Source organism: Myotis daubentonii, chromosome 18, assembly GCF_963259705.1.
Source record: "Myotis daubentonii chromosome 18, mMyoDau2.1, whole genome shotgun sequence".
Classification (NCBI taxonomy): Eukaryota; Metazoa; Chordata; class Mammalia; order Chiroptera; family Vespertilionidae; genus Myotis; species Myotis daubentonii.
This window is the reverse complement of record NC_081857.1, coordinates 14,665,591-14,692,456: the sequence shown is the minus strand read 5'-3', so window position 1 is coordinate 14,692,456 and position 26,866 is coordinate 14,665,591. Positions and strand designations below refer to the sequence as shown.

The 26,866-nt window shown below is 42.6% G+C and overlaps 1 protein-coding gene and 1 pseudogene across 1 annotated transcript in view; both read left to right on the top strand.

Moving 5' to 3' along the window:
• The first annotated feature begins 1,591 nt into the window (after positions 1-1,591).
• The window catches only part of LPGAT1 (lysophosphatidylglycerol acyltransferase 1), an 88,654-nt gene continuing 63,379 nt past the window's right edge, over positions 1,592-26,866 (top strand). The window contains exon 1 of the mRNA XM_059673976.1: positions 1,592-1,716. The gene's annotated coding sequence lies outside the window, so the exon portion shown is untranslated. The remainder of the gene's footprint in view (positions 1,717-26,866) is intronic.
• On the top strand, positions 22,365-24,183 carry LOC132220469 (proteasome subunit alpha type-4-like; annotated as a pseudogene).

The following is a 26,866-nucleotide window of genomic DNA, read 5'->3' as shown; positions in this document are numbered from 1 at the left end:
GCTCATAATTTTTCAAGCACTAAGATAAGAGGCCTTATTAATGGCCTCTCATTGCTCGCTTCTTTTCTACTACAGCTTTCTTATTTCCCTGTGAACCTCCCTTCTGTTCCAGACCAAGAGCATATTTTCTCCCCTCCGCCTGGAGGGAGTCAAGCAGGAGGGGGGCCTTTCAGCCGCGTTGGTCTGCAGTTCCGGGGGGAAGTCTCAGAAGTGACTTTGGGTGCAGCTAGGACAGGATATTTAAGGAAGGAGGTGGGAGGCACCAAAAACAGAGGGACTGGGAGCTGCCAAAAGAAAGAAATGGGGGCTCAGTTTAATATCTGTTCTGGTACCAGCCACTGTCACCTTCCATAAGGTATCTCATCGATTGAAGTGGACAGTTACTATTTTGTCTTCTCAAGTTCAGCCCTCCCCTACCCCGCATTTTTATTTTTTTATAACAGCATTTACAAATACCTACTCCTCTCCTCTCCCTACTCTATCAGAAGATTGAGGTGGGACTGTCAATCACAAAACCCTTCTCCCCTCCCAAGGGTGAGCATGCAACCCAGATATGACCAATCAGAGACTTCCTTGGGCTTGTATATACTGACACTGGAAAAGAGAGGTCCTCTTTCTCTCTGGGTTACTAAGCAGAAATGAAATAAAACTATTTACAACCATTGCCACCACATCTATGGAGGAAGCTCATTTGTAATAGGAGAAAATGAAGGTAATCATAGAAAGAAGCAGAACTGATTGTGTGTGTGTGTGTGGAGAGAGAGAGAGAGAGAGAGAGAGAGAGAGAGAGAGAGAGAGAGAGAGAGAAATTGAGATACATATCTCTGTATCTCTATCTATGTACCTATGTATCTACCTACCTACCAACTCTTCTATCCATCCTTCTATGAGAGGAAGACAGAAGGAGAAAGAGATCTGAAACTATTTTAGTCATAATGTAAACAAATAATACTTCTGTACACCAATACTTTTTTTTTTTTTGGTGTAAGCTTGAGTTCTGTTTTCAATATTTAGAACAAAGAGAGTTCTAATAGACTCCTTTCATCATCATATCAAGCTTATGAAGTAGTCAGGGCTCAGAGAATTAACTTGTCCAGAAGTCATTTATTTAGTCAATCATTGCTGAGCCCAGGTTTACTCCGGTCTCTCTGATCCCCCAGCTCTGCTGCACTCTGTCAAGCTGCCTGCCTCCCAACAATGGGCAAAACCTGGTCCTGCCTCCAAGACACAAAGGCTGCGAGGAAATGAGACCTGTATAAACCGCTATAAAGCAAGCAGAACACAATACTATAACAGAGATACAAAAAGAATTTAGTGAGATGCACAGAGGAGGGACTTGAGACTACAACTGTGCCTCAAGTCAGACCCAGCTTTGGGGGATTCCTGAATAGTACTTGGATGCCCAAGGAAACCCCAAAGTCACCAGTCTCCCAAAGTTTGGGCTTTCCTGGGCACTGGCTATTTACTGATGTGCAAACCAGCAGTTCTCACAACCCTGAGCAGAAACTGATTGCTAGGAGCTGTGGCCACAATTCGCAGAGCTTGGCATTGTTTGTGATTCTGTCACTCATATTTACAGTTGCCTTGAAACCTTTGCTCCTAAGAGCCCCGCCCTACTCCCAGTCCTGATCACTGCTCGCCTGCCTGATCCTTCCACTCCATTCCTTCCTGCTACAACCACAGTGAGCCTGCAGCTGAGTGGAGGGTTGGAAAAAGGTAAGTGTGGATAATTATTTTCTAGGCATCTACCAAGGGAAATGACTTTACACATGCCATTTATAAGCTATTTGCAAAATCGGCAGTATATTCAATTGTTTATTCGGCAGTAGTTTTCAACCTCTTTTTCTTACTTGAGCCCATTTTAAGCTGAGCAAAAGAGCCCAGAGCCCGTCAACGCCATCCTTTCTCTTGTACCAATGGAAAAATAACTCAGGGATACTCTTAAGGGGCATTTTAAAAAAGTATATTTTGGGGAACTAAGTGTACATTTGTTTTAGCAATTAGGACATAAATGATTCATATTCTGATTGCATTGCATAACTGTCTTTAGGTATAATCACTGGAAAATTCAAGGCCAAAAAATACAGTCACTTTAAGGTTAATCAAACAAATCACAATTAACTTGTTAATGATGGAGATAAGTTAGCAGTAAATTATAATGAAAAACAAGCAATTGAAGACCTTGACCCACATATGGCCACACTGATGGTAGACTAATGACAGTGTTTTAGTCCAGAGAATGTCAATGCGTGGGCAAGGCTCCATCAGAACTTTCCCTGGAAGCTGGACTTCTTGGTGGAATATTAAACTAAAACTCAGTAGCTCACTGATTTTGGTTTATGAATTCCAAATTAGATTAACCTTTTAAAAAATACATAAAATTTGAAAAAGTTTAATCTAATTTAAGGGACTATTCCGGGTTACTCAGAGGTGACTGATCCTGGGATCAAAGGTTAATCTCTCTCCCTTTAAAAAAAATACATATAATTTTTAAAAGGAAGAGAGAGAGATAGAAACATGAATGATGAGAATCATTGATTGGCTGCCTCCTACATGCCCACACTAGGGATCTAGCCCACAACCTGGACCTGTGACCTGACCAGGAATCGAAATGTCACTTCCTGGTTCATAGGTCAATGCTCAACCACTGAGCCACACCGGCCAGGCAGATTAACCTTTAATAACTCACTTAGCAAGCTATTAGTAAGTCTTAGATGTACATAAACATGGGAATGTATGGATTTGTAAATAATTTGTCCCAAAAGACTGAAGGGAAGACTTGCTTTATTGGGTCAGTTTGAGACCTGTTAGGTGAGCCTTGGGTCGCTTTTGTGAATAAGCGACCCAAGGTGTAAGCTGGAATTCGGTTCTCAAGCTTTGGTTGGGAGGCTCTGGAACACAGCTGCATTGTTACCTGCAGGGGTCTTGGACCACAGCCGGAGTGACATATGAGAACTGAGAGCCAGGGACATTTGTTCCAATGCTCTTGCTTTCTATAATGAGAGTTTGCCTGGACCTCAGGAGAAAGTGCAGCATTCCAACCGGGCACTCCCAGTTAGGTTAGCATGGAGGTCAGTGTGACTGGGACATTTTTCACACTGGCTAATTTAAAAAAAACAACCTCCTCAAAGCAATGACGATGGATGTTGTTGACTCACAGAAGTGTTATGAAACTTTATTTGTAGCTAGAAAATTGAATGGCAGAAAGACTAGAAAACCGTCAGCCAGAAAACCCAGCAGTACCAGTTTCCCAAAGGTACAATGCCTTCTACCTTAGGAAATAACACTTTACAGTTGTGTAACACTTTTAACCTTTCAAAACACATTTGCATATGTTACTTCAATCTAGCCAGAAGGTGTAATTGCTGAGGTGACCAGAGGTAGTTTGCAGTTCTCTGACCCCTTTCTTTTCTCTTATTTCCTCAGTACTCTCCTTCCCTCTCCTTGGGTTCATACCCCTCCTAATTTATCCTTTCTCTCTTGTGCTTTCTATTCACTTTCTCAGTTATTGCTTTAATAGTTGGCCAAGGCCTTGATTATTCTTAAAATGAAACCACAGGACTATTCGGGGTTACTCAGAGGTAACTGATCCTGGGATCAAAGTCTAATTCCATCTAGATCAGAGGTTCTCAACCTGTGGGTCATGACCCCTTTGGCAGTCGAACGGCCCTTTCACAGGGGTCACCTAAGACCATCCTGCATATCAGATATTTACATTATGATTCATAACAGTAACAACATTACAGTTATGAAGTAGCAACGAAAATAATTTTATGGTTGGGTCACAACATGAGGAACTATATTTAAAGGGCCAGAAGGTTGAGAACCACTGATCTAGAGCTTCTGGATTCTTTGTTATTTATTTTAATTTTTTATTTTTAAATATATTTTTATTGCTTTCAAAGAGGAAGGAAGAGGGAGAGAGAGGTAAAAACAGCAGTGATGACAGGGAATCATTGATTGGCTGCCTTCCTTCTGCACGCCCCAGGTATGTGCCCTGATCGGCAATCAAACTATGACTTCCAGGTCCATCAACCACGGAGACACCATGGCTGGGCCTGGGTTATTTAAAAAAGAAACCACACACACAAGATTTGACTTTTCAGTGAGTCAGGCCTTCATGTAAAGCTCATTCATTCCTAGGTAGGTTGGGTTTATTGATGAGGAAAATAAGACATTTGGGGGAGGCGGGGGGTGCTGCTAGCAGCATTCATTCCTGGATACATTATCCTAGGTAGGTTGGGTTTATGAACTATGAGCGACTCATGCATAGCATAGGCTCTCATGTTTCTGGCCTCACAGAGTCAGCCAGCACCAGCTACACATGTGTTTTGGTTGGGCAACCTAAAATTCAGTGACTCAGAGTGTTATGGGTTGAACTGTGCCCCCCCCCTCCCCCACCCCCTACCTGGCCCAATTCATACTAGTAAGTGGAAGTCCTAACCCCTAGCACCTCAGAATGTGGCCTTACTTGGAGATAGGGGCTTTAAAGAGGTAATCAAGTTAAAATGAGGTCATTGGGATGGGCCCTAACCCACATGGCTGCTGTCATAAGAAGGGGAAATTTGGACACAGAGACAGACAAGTAGAGTAAAGACACTGGGTGGAGATGGCCACCTACAAGCGAAGGAGGGAGGTTTGAAACAGATGCTTCCCTCACTGCCCTCAGGATCATCAACCAACCCCCAACCCCCCCCCCCCCCGCCCCCCAGCTTGATCCGGGCCTTTCAGCTTCCAGAGCTAGGAGACAATACAATTCTTTTCTTTAAACCACTAAGTGGTCTTTTTACTAGCAAACTGATAAATACAGAGAGCAAAGAGCCCAGGAGACTAATTTTTCCTACCCTCTCACGGGATAGTTTTAGGAATTAAATGAACTGATAGATGTAAAGCACTTTGCTAACAGTTAAAGCTACAGCGAAGATTGGTATTAATATTGTAGCAGTTCCTGGCTACCATATTTAAAACTACTGTACTCTAAAAGCCATCCCCTCCCATACAGGCACACGGAATCACTTTCCTTGATTTGTTTTTCCCTACATAGCACTTATCACCTTCTAACACACTATGCATTTTACTTATTTTGCTTATTGACTGCTTCTTCCCACTAGAAGTAAAACTTCATGAAGGGGAACTTTCTTTTTTTGTTCACTGCTATCTCCCCAGCACCCAGAACTTTGCCCGGCTCCTCGAAAGTCCTCAATACACCCGTTGGATGCATCAGAAATGCCTATTTGTATCCTCTCATCTTTATCAAGTTATTGCCTACTTATCCTTCAAGACCCAACAAGCATTTGTCTTTCTCTCCCCTGGTTTGGAGCCCCATCTCCATTCTCTGGAATGGGTATTTCCATCATTGCACGGACCACATCACACTTCATGCCTCCCTCACTGTGGGTCCTGGAAGGGAGGGGCCTCCAAGATGTGTGTGTCCTGTGTCCCAAGGAGGTGGCTCAGAGCCTGACCCTTGATGGGCACTCCGTTCTTGATTGCTGAGCGAGCCAGGAACTGGGGAGCAAGGGAAGGGCACAGGGAGAAGGTGGATCAGAAGTGGCTCACTAAAATAAGAGTGCTAGTGAGGCTGTGAAGAAAAGGGAATCCTTGTGCACTGTCGGTGGGAATGTAAACTGGTACAAACGCTATGGAAACCATATGGCAGTTCTTCAAAACATTGAAAATAGAACTATCTGGTCCAGCAATTTCACTTCTGGGTATATACTGAAAAAGCGGAAGTCACTATCTCAAAGAGATATCTGCACCACCATGTTTATTGCAGCATTATAATCACATTAGCCAAGATATGGAAACAACCTACATGCTCCTCTATGGATTGGTGGATAAAAAGAGGTGGTGTACATATACAATGAAGTATTATTAAACCGTTACAGAGAGGGAAATCCTCCCATTTGTGATATCCTGGATGAAACTTGTGAGCATTATGCTAAGCGAAATAAGTCCGAAAGAGAAAAGCAAAATGATATATGTTCTCACTTATAGGTGCAATCTAAAGAAGCCAAACTCATAGAAACAGAGAGTAAAATGGTAATTGCCAGGGACTAGGGGTGGGGAGGTGGGGGAAACAAGATGCTTCTTGTTTGCAAAGGGTACAAACTTCCAGTTATGAGAAGAGTACGTCCTGGGAATCTCACGTACAGCATGGTGACTATAGTTAACAATACTGTACTATGCAGTTGGAAGTTGCTAACAAAAAATCTTAACTCTTCTTACCACAACAGTAACAAAATGATAATTATGTGAGGTGATGGTGGTGTTAACTAATCTTATTGTGGTACTAGTTTCACAATATTTACTGTATCAAATCATCACATTGTATACCTTATCTATAGAATGTTACATGTCAATTACATCTCCATAAAGCTGGGAAAATAATAAAATTTGGAAGAAAGAAGGAAGTGGCTCACTAGGGATACTGACCTTGTAGCCTAGGCTATGCCCATGAACAGTCAACAACACAGTATTGAGACTCAAAAGGGAGGCCACCCTCCGTGCTGTTTTGGGGGCCCCATAGGAAACAAATGGACAATGAGGCAAACCATGAGGAGGGCCTCGTGGATTTGAAATAAAGGAAATAAAATTAAAAATCAATAAATCAGAACAGATGTATTCAAAGTGATTTTAAAAATAATAAAAAAATGAGCCCTGACCGGTTTGGTGTAGTGGATAGAGCGTTGGCCTGCAGATTGAAGGGTCCCAGGTTCGATTCCAATCAAGGGCATGTACCTTGGTTGTGGGCACATCTCCAGTAGGGGGCGTGCAGGAGGCAGCTGATCGATGTTTCTCTCTCATCGATGTTCCTAACTCTCTATTCCTCTCTGTAAAAAATCAATAAAATATATTTTAAAAATAGAATAAGATAAATTAAAAAATGAAAGGCTCCTGGATATACAAAACAGAAGTCTCACCCTAATTAATATATTTACATAATTACATACAGAATGAGTCCCCCTGGGGCTGGGTAAGGAGTGGGGGTTGTCAACCTAGAAATTTCAGTTAGAAAAGAGAGAACTGAGGGGCCTTTGTCAGCTGAGCCTGGCTGAGATGAAGATATCAGACGTTCCTAGGAGGGTTTTGATGGGCAATAAATGCCAGAGGTGGAGGCAGGGCCCACTTGGGAAGGGGAGAGCCCAGCGTGACCAGGAAGTAGTGCCAAGGTGTAGCTCAAACATAACAGAGTGATTTAGGATAAGAGTTCTCTGCCCTGGGGAAGCATGGTGTTGCTGTTAGCATTTAAAGAGGAAAAGGAAAATCTATACAGGGCATTGTTCTCCGAGGGAAGAATTAAGGGTCTAGGGCTGAAGCTTCTCATCTGCAAAGAATGAGGAAAGGCCTCCTCTTGGCAGACTAGCGCCCTTTGGGCTTCTACTTTCCCAGGGAGCAATAGTCATCCTTTGTGGATGTTCATGCATTCATTCACACATTTTTGAACCAGACCCTGTGCTATTTCCTGAGGATACAAAAATAAATATTAGTCCAATGAAGAACCTTAACCTCCTGGATCTGTATGCAGGCATACCTCATTTTATTATGCTATGCTTTATTGCACTTTGCAGATATTGCCTTTTTTCCCTACAAATTGAAGGTAAGAGCCTCCACCCCACCAGCAAACAGATTAGAACTTGCCGAAGGCTCAGATCATGGCTAGCATTTTTAGCAATAAAGTCTTTTTTAATTAAGGTATGTGCATTTTTTTAAACATGATGCTATTGCATACTTAATAGACTTCAGTATAGTGTAAATATAACTTTTACATGCACTGGAAAAACAAAAAATTCATGTGACTCACTTTATTGTGGTGATCTGGAACCAAATCCAAAATATTCCTGGGGTGTGCCTGCCATATATAATCCAGTTCAAACAAGTGGACGCTGGCTTCTCCCGGGGTTAGGAAGAGCATGGTGATGGGACCACAAGGCTAATGAAAGCAGAGCAGAAAGCCATTGGAGGAGTACATGCCAGCCCACCCGGGAACCTGGGACCAAACCTTGCATCCTCTTGCTGGGAACGTTTACTGGAAATCACTTAGCCAAAATTACCATTGAGCTAAATGAGGGAAGATTTCAGTTAAGCAGATCTTTCTAGAATGCCTGCAGTCGTTGGCATGAGTCGTTGGCTCATCTTCAGCAGTGAACATTTTACTAGGTGCCTGAGACAAAACAGATTTATAGGATGCCCTCTTGACTCTCGTGAGACCTCCTCACCTGAAGCAGAAAGATTAAAGTGATCAAGCTGTTCTTCCTGTTTTAAAAATAAACATTCTCCAGGTCTTGAAAAATGAATTTCCCCAGGGAACACTTTACACAAGTAATTCCCTACACTGTGTATTTTGTATTCTCTGTAAATCTTGTAAATATTTTGCATATTAGAGACAAGAAGATATTCAGTGTTAACTTTGGAGGTAAAGGGAAAAGGAGAATAGATAGTCTTTGTCCAAAATCGTTGTCTGTTTCCCAGCCATCAGAAATTTGTGGAGGTTTTACTATGTCCAACACTGTGCTGAGTATGAGGGGGGTGGAGCAGGACAAAAGGGGAAAGTAGATACAACGAAGGTGACAGCTAGTCCTCAATAAGCTTCCAGTCTCAGGCAGGTGCGGTAGGTCAGGTTCCCTGGGTCTGAGATAGAGATATGGGAGCAAGAAGTTTATTGGGGCGTGTTCTCAAGAGCACCTGTATGGGACTGAGAAAACCAGGACTGGACAGAGCTGGGAGTTGAACTGTAATGCAACCAAAGACTCAGCCAATCCTCGGGGAGCTCCGAGGCTGAGATGACCCTTCAGAGGTATCCCGAATGGAGGCAAGGGAGATGTGCTGTTGTGCAAGCTATTGAATGTCGCTGGATGCAGGCTTCCCCACTAGGAGGAAAAGTAAACTTGAACAAAACAGCTAGTCGCTATGGAGGGCAATTCATGGCAGGGACTCAGCTATGAGTTTTCAGCAGGCAACTTACCCAAAAGTTGGGGGAGTTTGTGCCTTGTCCCCGTAGCTGTGACTGGCACACCACCGCCTCCACTATAAGGGAGTACAACACGACGATACGAATCGTGATATGACGTCATGGTGCTGCAACAAAGGTGGGGATGTAGCCAAAGGAGCATTCAGAAGGTGGAGGGATCACATCGGCTAGGGAAAAAGAAAAACTTCCGGGTGTGTGCGACCCTCCAACCCCTGCCCCAGGAGAAGAGCTAAAGTGATACCATCAGACATTCCCAGCTCACGGGAAGGAAAATGGGGCAGTGCGAGGATGTATGTTCACTGATTGCCCTGGTCATGGACTGGCTGCCTGACTGAGCAATCCCTGTTTGGTCCTGGCAGCCACCCATCCAAGGTGACCCCAAAATTCTGAGTCTAGATGGCACTTTGTTAAGAAAGTGCTTCTCATTCTCAAAATTTTTTGTTCCTAAAAAAAAAATTTAAAAAAAAAATTGTTCCTATCAAGCCCAGTTGTTCACCCGTTTTTGAAGCATGGGTGTCAGGACTGGTGAACCTGGAGCCACCTTTCTGGGGTCAGAGGGGATGAGAAAGTGATGCTCCACTCTCTGGCAAGGCTAAGGGTACTAGTATTTGCATCAGTTTTGCTATTTATCTTTCTGTTTGAGATGCCTCCAGGGTTTTCCATGGATGTACCCCCCAAATAGCAACATGTCCCTTTTCCCATTTTACAATTCTGTTCAGTTACTCCCCTTGAAATTCTCCATCTTCAGGCAAGGCAAAAAGCTGCTGTTCAGAAACTGAAAAATGGTTTCCCTCCCAGGGCTTTGCATAAATTTGTATACTCCAACACAATTAAACAAATAAAGGAAAGCACTTTAGCCCTATTGCAGATAGGGCCTCATTTTCCTGCCTGTAAAAATACAGAGATTGGTCTTATTCAATGATCTTTATTTACTATGCCCTTCTATGCCAAGAGCCACTGAATTGTACTGACCTCAAACAGCTGGTTGAGACCCATTGGAAGGTATAATAGTTATCTATTGTTGCTTAACAAATTACCACAAAATGTAATGACTTAAAACAACAAACATGTATTATCTCCAGTGGTTTTTGTGTGTGTTTTTTTTGGTCAGGAATTCTAGAGCAGCTGGTTCTGCTTAGAGTCTCTCATGAGATTGTGATTAGGGTGTTGACGGGGCTGCAGTCATTTTAAGGCTTGGCTGGGGTTGGGAGATCCATTTATTTCTTTTTTTTTAAAATATATTTTATTGGTTTTTTACAGAGAGGAAGGGAGAGGGATAGAGAGTTAGAAACATCGATGAGAGAGAAGCATCGATCAGCTGCCTCCTGCACACCCCCTACTAGGGATGTGCCTGCAACCAAGGTACATGCCCTTGACCGGAATCGAACCTGGGACCCTTGAGTCCGCAGGCCGACGCTCCATCCACTGAGCCAAACCGGTCAGGGCTGGGAGATCCATTTCTAACGTAGCTAAACTCACAGTCTCAGTTCCAGGTCACACAGACCTCTCACGACCTGATACCTGGCTTCCCCAGAGAAGGGGATCCAAGAGAGAGTGACCAAGGTGGGAGCCACAATGTCTTTAGTGACTTTGTCTCGGAAGTGACACACAATTACTTCTGCCATATTCTGTCCCTTAGAAGCAGTCACTAAGTCCAGCCCAGAACCAAGGGGAGGAGACTCGAGCTCCCTTCACCAAGGAGGCCAAGGAGTTAGCGGACATAATTCAAAACCACTTCAGAAGTTTACGCTGAGTGTCAGAGTGAGCCCTGAGCAAAACTGCGAATTAGAGTCTCACTTTGTTGCAAGTGTCACCCTAGGGCCCTCACACCCCCACGCCCATTGCCATTTCTTTGGCTCAGCATCTCAGAGTGTGTTCTCACTTCTCCTCATCACTCCATCCCAGCCCATTATTTGATCCTTCCCTACGGACATCTGTGCCCTTCAGGACCTGGTCAAGATAAGTTGATGTACTTATCCACTCCTGGCTAATGCTGGCATTTCATTATTGGAAACTACCTCTGCGGTGAAAGCCGAAGCTATCCTCCTGGAGAGAGTATGCATTTAGAGGGCAATTCCCTGGAGGACACTGTGGGGTGACTGTCCTGAGTACTCACAAACATGGGGTGTCCTAGGGAGCTTGCATGCAGCGAAGGATCAAGAATAATGTCCAACATGCTACACACCCCCAAACCTCCTCCATCACCTTCCACCTCTGTGATTGGAGAAGCTTCAGACCTAGAGATGGCTCCCTTCAGGGAGGTCTTTCCTATCAGCTTCTGCTTCTGGTCCTGCACTGGGACTCCAAGCCCAAGAGAGATGTTTCAAGTCCTTACTGAATGAGCACAGTTCTGCTGCCTGAGCCCCCCACCCTGCCCCCTCTCCCATGTTTCATCTACTGGTGGTAGGGCTAATCTGAAGTTTCCTGCAGGTTCAGTAACCCACAGTCAACCATGATCCGAAAGTGTGAAATGGAAAATTCCAGAAATAAACAATTCATAGGTTTTAAAGTGTGCGCCGTTCTGAGTCGTGTGATGAAATCTGGTGCCATCCTGCTCTGGCCCTCCCGTGATGTGAATCATCCCTTTGTCTGGCATCTCCACATTGATGTGCCACACCCCCATTAGTCACTTAGTAGCTATCAGATTGACATATCACAGTGCTTGTGTTCAAGTAACCCATAGTTTACTTAATAATGCCTCATTTATATAACTTTTATTACAGTATATTACTATAATTGTTCTACTTTATTATTAGTTATTATTGTTAGCCTCTTACTGTGCCCAATTTATAAATTAAGCTTTATCATAGGTAGGTATGTATAGGAAAAAACTAGGATAGAGTTTCGTACTATCCTGTGGGGGTCTTAGAACAATGACTGTGTAAAGTTGAACCATCTCCCATCCTAGAGTGGACAGCAGACTCAAGCCAGTTTCTCGGAGTCCTTCTGGATTGGGCCTCCAGGGCCACTGATGATAATTGTAATAACTGTGCTCTCTGGGGTCAACCAGCCAGGCCTGGATCCAGCAGGAACACAGGGAGCTGGACCTATAGCTGCTCAGTAGCTCTCAGACTTGCTTTCATTGGTTGGTTCCAATCACCAGATGATGGAATAAGCTCTACTGGTGTCTTTAGGTGTCTAAAGAGGGAGCAGAGCCCATCTAACATCCAAACTGAGTGCTCAGGGCTAGATCTCCTCTTCCATCTCTTGCTTCCTCTCCTCTCCCTTACCATGGTCAGGTCCAGGACCTAGTGACTTCTTTTTTTTTTTTAATATATTTTATTAATTTTTTTACAGAGAGGAAGGGAGAGAGATAGAGAGTTAGAAACATCGATGAGAGAGAAACATTGATCAGCTGCCTCCTGCACACCCCCTACTGGAGATGTGCCCGCAACCAAGGTACATGCCCTTGACCAGAATCGAACCTGGGACCCTTGAGTCCGCAGGCCGACGCTCTATCCACTGAGCCAAACCGGTTAGGGCAGGACCTAGTGACTTCTAACCAGACAACTGCAAGGGCCTCCCTGCTGTCCTCCTGGCTCTGCTTGGTGCACATCAAATTACACTGGCTTGCTCATTGGCTATGCCCCTCAACAACTTCCTGTGAATCCATCTCCCACGTGAAGGGTGCATTCTACTCCTTCGTTTTCCAGCCACGTTCCCCACCACTTGACTTCCTATGTGTGGCTATTCAGCCAAATTCAACTCTGGGTTGAATTCAAACCTACTCTGACGTTTTCCACCTCTACTTATGTTGTTCTCTCAACTGTAATGTCTTCCTTTCTCATCTTACTTCCATTTCTTTCTCCTTCAAATTTGTTCTCACCTTCACTTCAAGCCATGTCCCTCATGAACATACATAAACAATTCTGACCAAAATTTCAGCAAACCAAATCTAACAATATGTCAAAGGATAATACAACATGACTAAACAGGGTTTATCCCAGGTATGTAAGGTTGGCTTACTAGTAGCATTCCAAAATCAACCATTGTAATTCTTTGTATTCACTTTCTATTGTTGTGTAAAAAATTATCACAAACTTAGCAGTTCACAACAACACAATTTTAGTATCGTACAGTTTCTGTAAATCAGAAGTCCGGGTATGGTACAACTGGGTTCTCTGCTCAGGGTCTTACGAGGCTGAAATCAAGGAGTTGGTCATAGTCGTGGTTCTCGTGTAGGGCTTGAAGTTCTCTTCCAAGCTAGCAATAGCCCTTTACTGTGCCTCTTTCGGTGGCCTATTTTATTGTAGAAATACTCGTGTCGTTGTCTTATTCCCACTACATTCCCTGCCCTAAAGGCAGAAACTGGCCTCTTCATCTAGGTGTTGTGAATTTGTACCAAGAAGTCCAAATGTACTGCTACTTTCTTGAGCATTTTGTAACAGTGAATAAAGAGTCATTTCAGGTTTTATATTTTTCCCATTTTGCCACAGAACTTGTTTACATTCCACTCATTTGGCAGTACTTTCCCCAGTCTGGTTAGTCAGCATTTCTGACAGCTGCTTGGCATGGCTTTCAATCTGCCCTGGCTGGTGTGACTCAATGGTTGGGTGTCGTCCCATGCACTGAAGGGTTGCAGGTTCAATTCTCGGTCAGGGCACATGCCCAAGTTGAAGACTCAATCCCCAGTGGGGGACCTGCAGGAGGCAGCCCATAGATTTTCTCTCTCACATCGATGTTTCTTCTCTCCCTTCCTCTATCTCTCAAAATAAATTTTTAAAAATTCTTTTAAGAAAATGACAGCCATCTGTAAGGTACACTGTCACACAGCCCATTCTCTGGAGGTGGTGATAACAATCGTTACTATTACTTAGTTACAGTCTAATGGGCCAAAGCACTTTTATTTTAGAACTCGTAACCAAACGTGGGTCCACCATTTCTGGATAAAACTTTCATTTTAAGAAATTACATCTAGGGAATCGAACCAGACATAGAGATATCTGAGAAACTGGAACAAATACCCATACACCAAACTAGAGGGCTCTTCTTGGGTAGACAGTTCAAGGTGGTTCTATACTTCTCCCCCCATCTCCGCTGTACCTACTTGGAGTCCTTTTCTCACTTCCATTTCCATGTGATGGGAGCAGACAGAGTATTGTGACTATGGGAGCCACCAAGGACTTTGCCTCCCTTCTCTTACAGAGATCTCTAGCTGGATGAAATAAGTCAGTCAGGGAGGTTCAGGTGTGCAATACTAGTTAACAGCTCAGGCTTTGGAGCCCAACTGTCTAGGGTTGAATCCCAGGATATGTTTCTTAATATTTTGTACCTCAGTTTCCTCATCTGCGAAATGGGAACAGTTAGAGTGCTTATCTCATAAGCTTATTCCAAAGACTAAATGAGCGAATTCATTTAGAATAGTGACTGGCACATAGTAAACATTAGGTCATAAAAGTTAGCTACTGTTGCCGAGACCGGTTTGGCTTAGTGGATGGAGCGTTGGCCTGCGGACTGAAGGGTCCCGGGTTCGATTCCGGTCAGGGGCATGTACCTGGGTTGCGGGCACATCCCCAGTGGGGGGTGTGCAGGAGGCAGCTGATTGATGTTTCTAACTCTCTATCTCTCTCCCTTCCTCTCTGTAAAAAATCAATAAAATATATTTAAAAAAAAAAGTTAGCTACTGTTATCTTTAGAACTGTTGTATATTCAAATTAACTGGGAAGATTTTAAAAAATGCTGATGCTTGGAGTTCCCATCCTAGATCAGGATTTCTCACCTGTCACACTATTGATGTTTTTGACAGCTAATTTTTTGTTGTTGAAGGTTGTCTATGCATTGTAAGATATTTAGCAGCACCCCTGGCCTTTATCCATTAGAGGCCAATAACATCTCTCTCTCTCCACTGTCAGTTATGGTAACCAAAATTGTTTCCAGACATGGCTAAATATCCAGTAGGGGCAGAAATTGACCTCAGCTGAGATATACTGCCCCAGATCAGTGAAATAATAGTTTCTGGAGTTGGGGCTTTGAGCATGGGTCTTCCCCAGGGCAGATCCAGGTTTTGTGGGACATGAAGCTTATAAAATTTGGGGGTCTCTCTTTTAGAAAAGTAGTACATATTACAAAATTTGTTATGAAGTGAATATTCATTTAGAATGAGTAAAGAAATCATAACAAAGGATTGGTGACTTGGAGATTCATATTCCTTTCTTTTGAGATCACTATAGACAATTTCCCAGCAACAACCTGGCTTTCTCTTTCCACCTGTAATGCCCTACACCTCCCAGCGTTCACAGTGGCCCTGAAGTTTAAGCAACCTGAGCAAGCTTTATGGGCAATCTAGCTCTATGCCTTTTGTTGTTACAGCACAGTGCTTTGGATGAAGGCCCAGCTGGGCAGAACAGGCACAAAGCCCCCCAAGGCCTAGTTCCCTTAATCAAGATTTCAGAAAACTTGGCAGGTAGGATGCAGATAGGGAGCACTGCAAGAGGACATTGAAATTGGAGTCCAAACCTAAAGTCTGGAGAACCATGATTCTGATCATGACATAACTAGTTCAAACCATGGTGCTGAGCTTTGGTTTTCAGCCTCAGCACTGAGGTCCTGGGCAGGCTAATTGATCACAATTTGGGACTAGGGGTGGTAGGGGCGAGGCAGAGGAGAGGTGTGCCTCACAGGTCAATACAATTACCCTCCATGAATTCCTCAGGAATACTGACTCCCAGGTCTGAGCAGAAACCAGGCAATGGGCAGGCCACATAGGCACACAGCAGCCATAACTAGGGAGCCAGACTCCAGGTCTTAGAGAGTAAACTTACTTCTCAGACCCATTAGATGAGGTTGTAAGGAAGGACTTAGCCTGTAAATATTGAACTCTGCTTACAGACGGATTATGTGTGTCCTCCTCAGATTCATATGTTGAAATCCCAGCCTCCAATGTAATGGTATTAGGAGGTAGGACCTTTGGGACGTGATTAGGTTATGAGTGGAGTCCTCATGAATGGTCTTAGTGCCCTAATGAAAGAGACCCATAGAGCTCCCTTGCCCCTTCTATCAGTCACGTGAGGACACAATGAAGATGGCAGTCTATGAAGCAGGCAGTGGGCTCATCACCAGACACTGAATCTGCCAGCAACTTGATCTTGGACTTCCCAGCTTCCAGAACTATGAGAAATAAATGTCTGCTGTTTATAAGCTACCTAGTCTATACTATCTGTTATAACAGCCCGAATAAACTAAGACAAAATTCCTGCCTCCCTTTGGATGGGCCCCAGAACTGGATGTGAGGAAGAGCAGCCGGGACTGGATATAGGCAGAAGCTGTGAACCCACCTGGGATGTGCTGAAGCAGGAAATGAGGTCAGGACTGACAGGGTAAAAGCTACTAAACAGCTCTCTTGATCCTGGGTATGGAAAACGGGCTAGGTGGACCTTACAGCTCTTTATGACATCATCAAGGTTGCCTATGGAAGCATCATGGAACCTGCTAAGATAAGATGATGAACTTAGGGGTTTTCCAGACTCCTGAAATCAAAAGGATTGAACCTTGAAGTCACCTCTGCAGTTTGGGTTGGCTATGTAGTCAATTTATCAGAACTGGGGATGAGGACTACTTGACTATGAACGGTGCTCCTAAAGGTTAGTTGGATAGGCCAAGGATCTCGTAGACCATTTCCATGAATTGACACTTTTAGCACACTTAATAAAGAGCGTCTATATGTTCAATATTATTACTGCTGTCATTTCAGTAACCAGGATTGCTGGCAAGTACTGTCCCTTTAAGAGGCAGTGAAAAGGACAGATTCCTTTTCATTGAGAATTGCCCCAGTGTAGTGTTTGGGTGAGGTTTTAGGGGGCATTGATTACAGCGTGTGTGATGGTACGAGGGATAAGGTGGAAGAGGGGTTTTTCAGTCTGACTCCCTGGTAACTGTGGTCCTCTCCTATCCTACCTGTGTTCCAGTTACCCATGAGTATGGCTGCGTGCTCTCTAATCTTTATATTATAAACCATCAGGGAAGAGGCAATCTGTGTAAGTGATACTCCAGTCAAACTAACTGTCCTAATGAACCAAGGGAACCTCCATCTGGCTCCAAGTGCTCTTCCAACCTCAGGTGTGTGAATCATTCAACTAACCTAGGAAACTAACTAGAACCAGTGATTTCATCCTTCTATTGGGACACAAGTCCATCTTACTCTCCCTTTCCTTGCCAGTCATTAGTAATCCTGCAAATGGATAATAAAGTAGTCCAAAGAAGGCAATGGTAAGAGAAAAAGCAACAAGTTTGGATAATTTTGAAATTAGAACTTCAAACAATCTCTTGAGCAATGAGGACAAATTGCTTAATATTAGAAGGATGTCTCTTCTCCCCCACCCTCCCCCCGCTCCCGCCAAATAACCAAAGTTTTTCATGCCATATTCCATAATTCTAGGAACTCATATTTTCTAAAGGAAATTGCTGTCTTATTTTTCTGGGTTTTTAGGTTCGTTATTTGCAGAGAACAATGTTGAGGTCTTTTTCTTAGAATTACGTTAACTCTTTTTATGCTTTACCTTTTAACCTCTCTAATACATGTTAGAGGTCTGAGATTTCACTCTCCTCCCTCCCCCCACAAGCCACCACATCCACAGCACATTAAAAGGAAGGTTAGAGCATCAGCTGTGTCTCTGAGAATATCCTTTTAGTTGCTATTTTCCCAACTATGTTGGGATCTGAGTCCAAGTCTGTCAGAGTCAGGCCTGTCTGGCTTCAACATCAAGACTCTATCCACTCTCCCTCACTGCCCATTCTCCCAGGAGGAGGAGGAGGAGGGAGAGGGGAATGGAGGAGGGGAGAAGGATGGGGAGGAGTAGAAATAGAGATGCTAAAGGTGGTTTGCTTTTGAGGGAATTCAATATCAGCTTTTTATACTTTTGAATGTAACTCTCCATCAAGATATTGTTAATAATTAATAAGGGAATAGCCTATAAATATCTGTAATAGCTACTTCACAGGACTGTTGTAAGGCTACTATTAATATTTAATAAGGTAACGTTACCTTATTAATACCTAAGTATTATTTAAATCTACCTCACAGGATTGTAGTGAGAAATACAGATAAGTATATAAAGTGCCTGGCACATCAATGGTAGTTATTAAATAGTAAATCTTACTGATCCTATGAATTTGGTAGAAACACATTCTCTAACTCTAGAGTCAGACAGACCCGAATTTGTATGACTTTGAACAAGTTATTTAAAGTCACAAAGCCTTAGTTTCTTCATTTATAAATGGTAGAAAATAGCTCCTACGTCACAATATTGTTGTGAAGATTAAATATGCTAATGCTATGATATTTAACATTATGCTTGTAGAAAATGCTGAATGAGCATGGTTATTAATGTTATTATGAGGGTCTTATTATTCTGTTTTTGTTTAGTTTGTCCTTGATGCCATCATACATACCATTTCCTTGTTAAAGACTCCACATGCCTTTCCCCCACCCCTCCTTTTTTGGAATATCTATGCTTTTAAAATTCTGAAATCAACTAGGAAAGATTCCATTGGATTTCCTTTTTTCTAATCCTCGTTGAGTCTACTTTCATTACCTTTTTCCCCTTAAATTGTCTCAGTCCTTTCTTTTCGCCATTATTATTTTAATTTAGAGCACTAATGGTGCACAATCCATTATTCAAACCTAGCACATCTTGTGACTTGGAAACACTTTTTGTTCAGTAACAGTCACCAGGCCCAGATGAGTTCAGTGGGGAATCTTACCAGGCATTTAAATAAGATATTATACCATACCCTAGCCACTTTGGCTCAGTGAATAGAGCGTCAGCCTGCAGAACAAAGGGTCCCGGGTTCGATTCCAATCAAGAGAAGGTATCTCAGTTGCAGGCTCCTCCCCGCCCCGGGCCCTGGTGGGGGCTCATGCAGGAGGCAACCATTCCATGTGTTTCTCTCACATTGATGTTTCTCTCTGTCTTTCCCTCTCTCTTCCACTCTCCCTAAAATATCAATGGAAAAATATCCTCGGGTGAGGATTAACAAAAAAAAAGGGGGGGGGGGAATTATACCAATTCAACAGGAACTGTCATTCATTGCTGGTGAGAATGTAAAATGAATGGTACAGCCACTTGAGAAGACAGTTTGGCTGTTTCTTACAAAACACAACACACTCTTACCATACAATTAAGCAATCATGCTCCTTGGCATTTACTCAAAGGAGTTGGGAACTTATGTCCACATCAAAACCCACACACAGATGTTTATAGCAACTTTATTCAGAATTACCAAAACTTGGAAGCAAGGAAGATGTCCCTTAGTAGGCAAATAATAAACTGTTGTACATCTTTTTTTTTTTTAAATATATTTTATTGATTTTTCACAGAGAGGAAGGGAGAGAGACAGAGAGTCAGAACCATCGATGAGAGAGAAACATCGATCAGCTGCCTCCGGCACATCCCCCACCGGGGATGTGCCCGCAACCCAGGCACATGCCCCTGACCGGAATCGAACCCGGGACCTCTCAGTCCGCAGGCTGACGCTCTATCCACTGAGCCAAACAGGTTTCGGCAACTGTTGTACATCTTGACAATGGAATATATTCAGCACTAAAAAGAAATAAGCTATCAAGCCATGAAAAGACATGGAGATAACTTAAATGCAATTACTAAGTGAAAGCAGCCAATCTGAAAAGGCTACCCATGATATGATTCCAACTGTATGACATTCTGTAAAAGGCAGAACTATAGAAACAGTAAAAAGATCAGTGGTTGCCAGGGTTGGAGGAGGGAGGAACGAATAAGAATAATACAGAGGATTTTTAGGGCAATGAAACTATTCTATATAAAGCTACAATGGTGGGTTTTCAACGTTTTTCTTTATACATTTGTCAAAACCCATAGAATACACACCACCAAGCGTGAAGCCCAATGTAAACTATGAACATTGGGGGCCAATGTGTCAATCAGATTCATCGATTATAACAAACGTACCACTCTGATTCAGGATGCTGATAGTGCAGGAGGCTGTACATGTGTGAGGGGAAGGGTAGTGTAGGAACTTTCTGTACGTTTGCTCAGTTTTGCTGTGAACTTAAACCTGCTCTGAAAAAATAAAGTTTGTTAAATACACAGAACATTAGTCTTTAATACCTTCCACTTTGACATTTGTCTCTTTTTCCTAATACATAGTTATTGTTGAAATAAATAATGTCTAATTTTGTGACCCGTTTTGAGATCTTAAGGTTCAATCCAAAGGGTCTTCCTAACACCAAATGCCAACTCCAGGCAACATTTTTTAAAAATATATTTTTATTGCTTTCAGAGAGGAAGGAAGAGGAAGAGAGAGAGAGAGAAACATCAATGATGACAGAGAATCATTGATTGAATCGACTGCCTCCTGCACGCCTCTTGCTGGGGATTTTGCCCGAAACCCAGCATGTGCCCTTGACTGGAATCGAACCCGGGACCCTTCAGTCCACAGGCTGATGCTCTATTCACTGAGCCAAACTGGCTAGGGCAACTCCGGGTAACCTTTATCCTCTGGCTTTTGTGGCTTTGTTTATAATGTACATCTCAAAGCTAAAGGCATTTCCCAATCAATCCTAGCTTCCCTAAGAACCCACTATAAGCCTAAATATTTTTCATTACAAGAATACATAATAAATAAACTGTGAAAATGTATATCACTTGGTACATTCATACTAAGTGGTCCTTAAAATAAATGTATTAAAAATGTATTTTAGACAGTTTGTATTAAACAGTTTGTTAGAAATGCTAGATCTTGAAAACATGCTCAGTACTAGTACCAAGTTGCGCGATATTACTCATGGCATACTATTTTTACATTTGTTTGTCCTTATTTATATTGTTAATGACATTATTTCTGGAAAGTATAAAAACACAGTAATAGTAAACAATTGATAAGGAAGAAGGAGGGTGGGTGGGATGGGGAAGAGAACACTGACTGGGACTTCAACTTTATTTTCAGTTTTCAAAAGAATCTCTTGTGAAAATTCTGGTTTTCTCCTGAAGTGCTCTAGAGGGTAACGTTTTCTGGCCATTTTGTAATGCTTTCCTTTGTTCCCATGTTTCACTTTCAGTTTTGAGAGGCATACCTAATTTCAGCATTCTGAAATTTGTGGACTTAATTTTGTCACTCTATCTTTACCATTACAGTTTTATAGGCGGTATCCAAAAAGAGTCTATATAAGGTAATTTGACCTAGGAGTAAATCCCAGTGCTATCACTTGTTAGTAGTTTGGTGTCAAGTAAGTTATTTAATTCTGTTTCCTTGTCTGTAAGATGGTGGTAACAAAAATATTCCTCTCTGGGTGTTATGACATACTGTCTGTAATAGTGGCTGACACTACTAGTAATAGTTGCTGGTACACAGTAAATGCTAGCTTCTTTAAGACTCAAATCCTATTCTTTCTTAGTCTTAGAACTATTTGTAGTTTGAATGAATGAATGAATGCCAGGAGATTTATATAGTCAACAATGAAGTAGCTATACTAAGATAGCAGGCTAGAAATTTTATATGGAAATATAAGTAATAAGGTAAAGCACCAGGTAACAGTTCATGAATAAGTGTGTTTTAGAGGTAAAGGAAGAATAAGTGAGTACTTTAAAGCACACCATTGAAGAGGAAGCTGATATACCATTGTAAAATGTGTGATGCAAGAAATTAAGTTGTTTCTACCAGCCTTAAGCTACCATCAAGAGCATGGATGGGTCTAGTTATGTCATATGATATATCACATAGATTACCTGTATTAACAACAAAATAAAAGTCATGATCCATAGTTACTAGGAATGAAATGGAGGGTAGAGTGGAGGTGGGAATTTTAAAAGTTAAACATGAAGGTGTGTTGTAGTTTTGAATGTAATAGCAGCTGTGATTAATATGTGATCTTCTAGACCAGTGGTTCTCAACTTTCCTAATGCCGCGACCCTTTAATACAGTTCCTCATGTTGTGGTGACCCCCAACCATAAAATTATTTTCGTTGCTACTTCATAACTGTAATTTTGCTACTGTAAACAATATGTAATTATATATGTGTTTTCCAATGGTCTTAGGCGACCCCTGTGAAAGGGTCGTTTGACCCCCAAAGGGTCGCGACCCACAGGTTGAGAACCGCTGCTCTAGACACTAAACAGGTACGCCCCTTAACAAACCAGCGTTCAGAAAATTCAGAACAGTAGAAGTTTCGTTTCCTTTTTTGACCGCTTGAGGTTCTGAGAACTCTTGGAAGAGAAAATGCCTATTCAAATATTTTTCAAAGTAGCCAAGTATTTCTCAAAATGTGGTCTAGCTCACCCATAAGAAGTAAATGGATAGCATATGTCTCCAGAGGGGAATATTCTGAAAAGGACGCATGGATTATGTAGGATTTGAACCAAAAATGCATAACCCAAATCTAATCACTAGAAAACATTCACTAAACTTACAATAAGGGATATTCTATAAAATATTGGATTTGTGTTCTTTAAAAAGTGACATTTTAAACAGCTCTCCGGGAGATTCTTCTATACATTAAAGCCTGAAATTAAAAAGAACCCGAGACGATTCTTATGATTAGGCATGTTTAAGAAACACTGAGGGTGGTTCCCTCCTGCGGGGTGAAACCCTCCGCATAGAACTCAACTCCAGTGTCTTTTCTCCGGGCCCCTGAAGTTCAGAAAACATGTCTTGAAGATATGACTCCAGGGCCACCCTATTTTCTCCAGAAGGTCGCTGTACCAAGTTGAATATGCCATGGAGGCAATTGCACATGCAGGCACCCATTGGGGAATTTTAGCCGTGGATGGTGTTTTGCTTGCAGCAGAATGAAGTAACATCCACAGGCTTCTTGATGAAGTCTCTCTCCCCACCTCACCCCCACCCCCCACCCCCCACCCCCCCCCCGGAGCAATTTATAAACTCAATGAGGACCTGGCTTGCAGAGTGGCAAGCATAACTTCTGATGCTAATGTTCTGACTAATGAACTGAGGCTCATTGCTCAAAGGAATTTTTGACAGTCTCAGGAGCCAGTTGCTTGCGGGCGGTTGGTTACAGCACTGTGATATCTAACAAGCTTATACACAGTTTGGAGGAAAACATGCCTTTGGTGTTTCACTGCTGTACTTTGGCTGGGGTAAGCGTTACGGCTTTCAGCTCTATCAAAGCGACCCTAGCAGAAATTCCGGGGGATGGAAAGCCACATGCATTGGAAATAATAGCGCCGCAGCTGTGTCAATGTTTAAACAAGACTACCAAGAAGGAGAAATGACTCTGAAGTCGGTACTTGCTTCAGCTATCAACGTCCTCAGTAAGACCATGGATGTGACCAAACCCTCTGCCGAAAAAGTGGAAATTGGCCCACCAACAAGAGAGAATGGAAGACGTTCGTCAGAGTTCTCAAACAAAAGGAAGTGGAACTGTTGGGCAAAAAACACGAGGAAGAAGCAGCTAAGGCCGAGCGTGAGAAGAAAAAGAACAAAGAGAAAAGGGTAAAATAGAAGACAACATTGGGGATTTTAGAAGTCTTTTTGGGGCACTATTTCAGTGTGAAAGCTATCCTCTTCCACACTGAGAAAGCATTGGCCTTTTTAAAACCTGGATGGTGAGAAAGTAAAATGGTACCATCTGATCAGGACCTCGATATTTCTGTCCAGTTGAATGATGATTGCTCTTCATGGACCTTTTCATTCTCTCCCCCCACCCCCCTTTTTGGGAATAAAACTAGGAAAGAATGGAAATGGTGAAGGGGGAAAAAAAGAAAAAGAAACATTGAAATAGAGAAACCGTGAAATTTTTGGAAGAATGTCATTCAATTCAACAGAGAGTTACGTAACTTTATCAAACGTTCATATAAGAACTTAAACTATATAATTAGTATAACTTGAATGGCTCTAGACTTTAAAAATCCCCTACCCTAAGAGGCAGTATTTTAAGGGTCTCTTTTGCCCATAGCTTTGTTTGCTTCATAGTACTTAAAACAGGAGTTTGTGTCTAGAAGACTATACAATAGGAAACCAAGGGGTGAGGTGTCTTTAATGACAGTTCCCAATTTACAATCAGGTTATATTTTAAGAGAATGTAAGTTTGCATTTCCTTATAGAAATAATGTTCTGGGTGAGAGGGAGTAGAGAGGAGGGTTTGCCAGCCTTTGGAGTGACAAAGAATGGGGCACTCACTCCAGGGCCTGCCTGTGGCTGTGCTGGGAAGGAGGAGCTGGTCCAAGACACCCCCCCCCACCCTTTCCCAGTCCTACTCTGGGTTTTTCAAGACTGTGTAGTTGCCAGCAGCTGATTCCAAATAATTTAGACCTCCACTGCAGTTTATGCTTTGAAACCAAAGTTTAAGAGAAACAAAGAATTTGAAAGCATATTTTATTAAAGATTTCTTGAAGACATTTCAAGAGAAAATCACTTGTAAAGAAATTCTTTCTTTACCCTTCATACTTCTTTCAACTAATAAGTGCCTGTCTATCTCACAGGGTTACTGTTAGTATGCAGCATCCAATAATGTGTGTGTGTGTGTGTGTGTGTGTGTGTGAGAGAGAGAGAGAGAGAGAGAGAGAGAGAGAGAGAGAGAGAGAACTTTGTTGACTGCAAGGTGCAGAGAAAATGCAAGGTGGCATGATTTTTATTACAACAGAGTCAGTCCCCAATATGACAAATTAATCTTAAAGACACAGTTGGAATAGGAGCAGAGTGAAAATTTTCTGCTCAAACCTCATGTGATTTAAGCTGATGAAAGCCACAGAAAGAGCCAAGCTGCCCCGAAAAGGCTTGGATAAGAGGGAGAAATTTAACCTGGGTAAGCACAAGTAATATGCTTTAGAGCAGTGGTTCTCAACCTTCCTAATGCCACGACCCTTTAATACAGTCCCTCATGTTGTGGTGACCCCCAACCATAAAATTATTTTCGTTGCTACTTCATAACTATAATTTTGCTACTGTTATGAATCGTAATGTAAATATCTGATATGCAGGATGTATTTTCATTGTTACAAATTGAACATAATTAAAGCATAGTGATTAATCACAAAAACAATATGTAATTATATATGTGTTTTCCGAGGTCTTAGGCGACTCCCATGAAAGGGTCGCAACCCACAGGTTGAGAACCACTGCTTTAGGGGAAACATTAAACACACTTATCAGCCCTGAATGGCTTGTTAACTCTGGTTTATCAGGTGATCAGGGAGCAGGTGGAGCACAGAAAAGGTGTGGTGCGTAGAGAAGCTGGACCACTGTAAGCTGGCTGAGGGACTGCATGGGGACCACATAGGGCCACTAACCACTGACAGGACTGAGGAGTTTCCTGGGATGTGGAACTTGAATGCTAAAATGATGAAAGTCTTGGGCAAACCAGGAGTTGTTCACACTGTAAGACCACAACGGCTCTATTTCTGACACAATCTATGATGAACAAGCCACATAACTTCTCCACACCTATTTCCATTGTTCATAAGTGGCATTACCCTGTGTTCCATTCCTAAGGGGGAATTCTTCTCCCTCTTCAAACATCACTAAATTCCATACCTCAACACCAGAGCAAAGATACTCTGGTGTTGTTTTAAAATATATTTTTATTGATTTTAGAGAAGAAGGGAGGGAGAGATAGAAACCTCAATGATGAGAGAGAATCATTAATTGGCTGCGTCCTGCACGCCCCCCACGCTGGGATTCAGCCCACAACCTGGGCATGTGCCCTGACCGCGAATCGAACCGTGTCCTCCTGGTTCATAGGTCGGCACTCAATCCCTGAGCGATGCCAACTGGGCATCCAGTGTGGTTTTTTGTTTGTTTGTTTTTGATTTGAGGGAAAACCCAGAAATATAAGACACTTATGAGATATAAGGTTCCGGAATAAGTCAGGAACTTGTTATCAGTCAATGGCAGGACTTGGAGGTGTGAAAGAAAGCTGAAGTCATGAGATTCAATGGGGTTTCCTGTGGTTGGAGGTGAGGGCAGAGGAAAGGGAGAAGAAGCTAGTTCAAAGCAGCTCATCCGGATACTATTTCCAGAAAGAAGTCCATGCTGGGAAAATCTATGGACAGAACCCAAGAAAATTGCCAAGTCGGAATTCAAGTAAGTGTGAGGAGAGCAGTTTTGTCCAGAAACTAAGGGAAACGTGGGACCTTAAGAAGACCTAGCCTTTCCAAGGGGCTAGAGAGGCTGAAGAAAGTGGAGTTGACTTTGAACTGGAGGCTGAGCTTGGAAGGACAGAGAAATGGAAAGGATGAAGCTACTGAAGGACCAGCAGGTAAAGAGGTGAGATGGAGGAGACAGAACTTGTTTGCATTCTGGGTGGAGTGCCATGAAACTGTGCACCTGGAACTTCTCAAATCTCTTCAGTTTGTATGCTGAGATCTCCTTGAAGTGCAGGTTCCTAACTGGGCAATTAATTATGGCTAACCACTGCACAAGCATGCAGAAGGAATCTGTGAAAGAGAAGAATGAAGTCTCACCTTAATTTGAGGCGGTATGGTGCTCTCTCTAAATGCAGTCGTTACTCAAGAAGGGACTCAGAGTCTCGGATAAGCAGACAGGCTGTTGAAAGATGGTCCAAAAGAAAGAAGGAGGGCATGCCAGGTAAGGGAGACAGCCAAATTGAAGCTATGGGATATGCTTATTTAAAAAAAGTAGAGGAGGCTGGTTGAGAAGTCAATGAGAATTGAAGCAGAATTTGACAATGTTTCCCAGCCTTTAACTCATGGCACTTATTGAAAATGGTAATTATAGTGTGGGGTGAATGGAGACAACCTAAAAGCATCAGGCTCTGCCACGTGAACTTAATTGAGATAGTTAAGTCAGTGTATATGGCCCATTGATTGATAAGCTCTCGAACAGTGGTTCTCAACCTTGGCTGCACCTTAGAATCACCTGGGAATCTTTTTAAAGTCCTGATTTCTGGGCCTCATCCTCCGGACATTCTGTTTCTTTGTTACTAATGTTGTGGCCCCACCCCATAA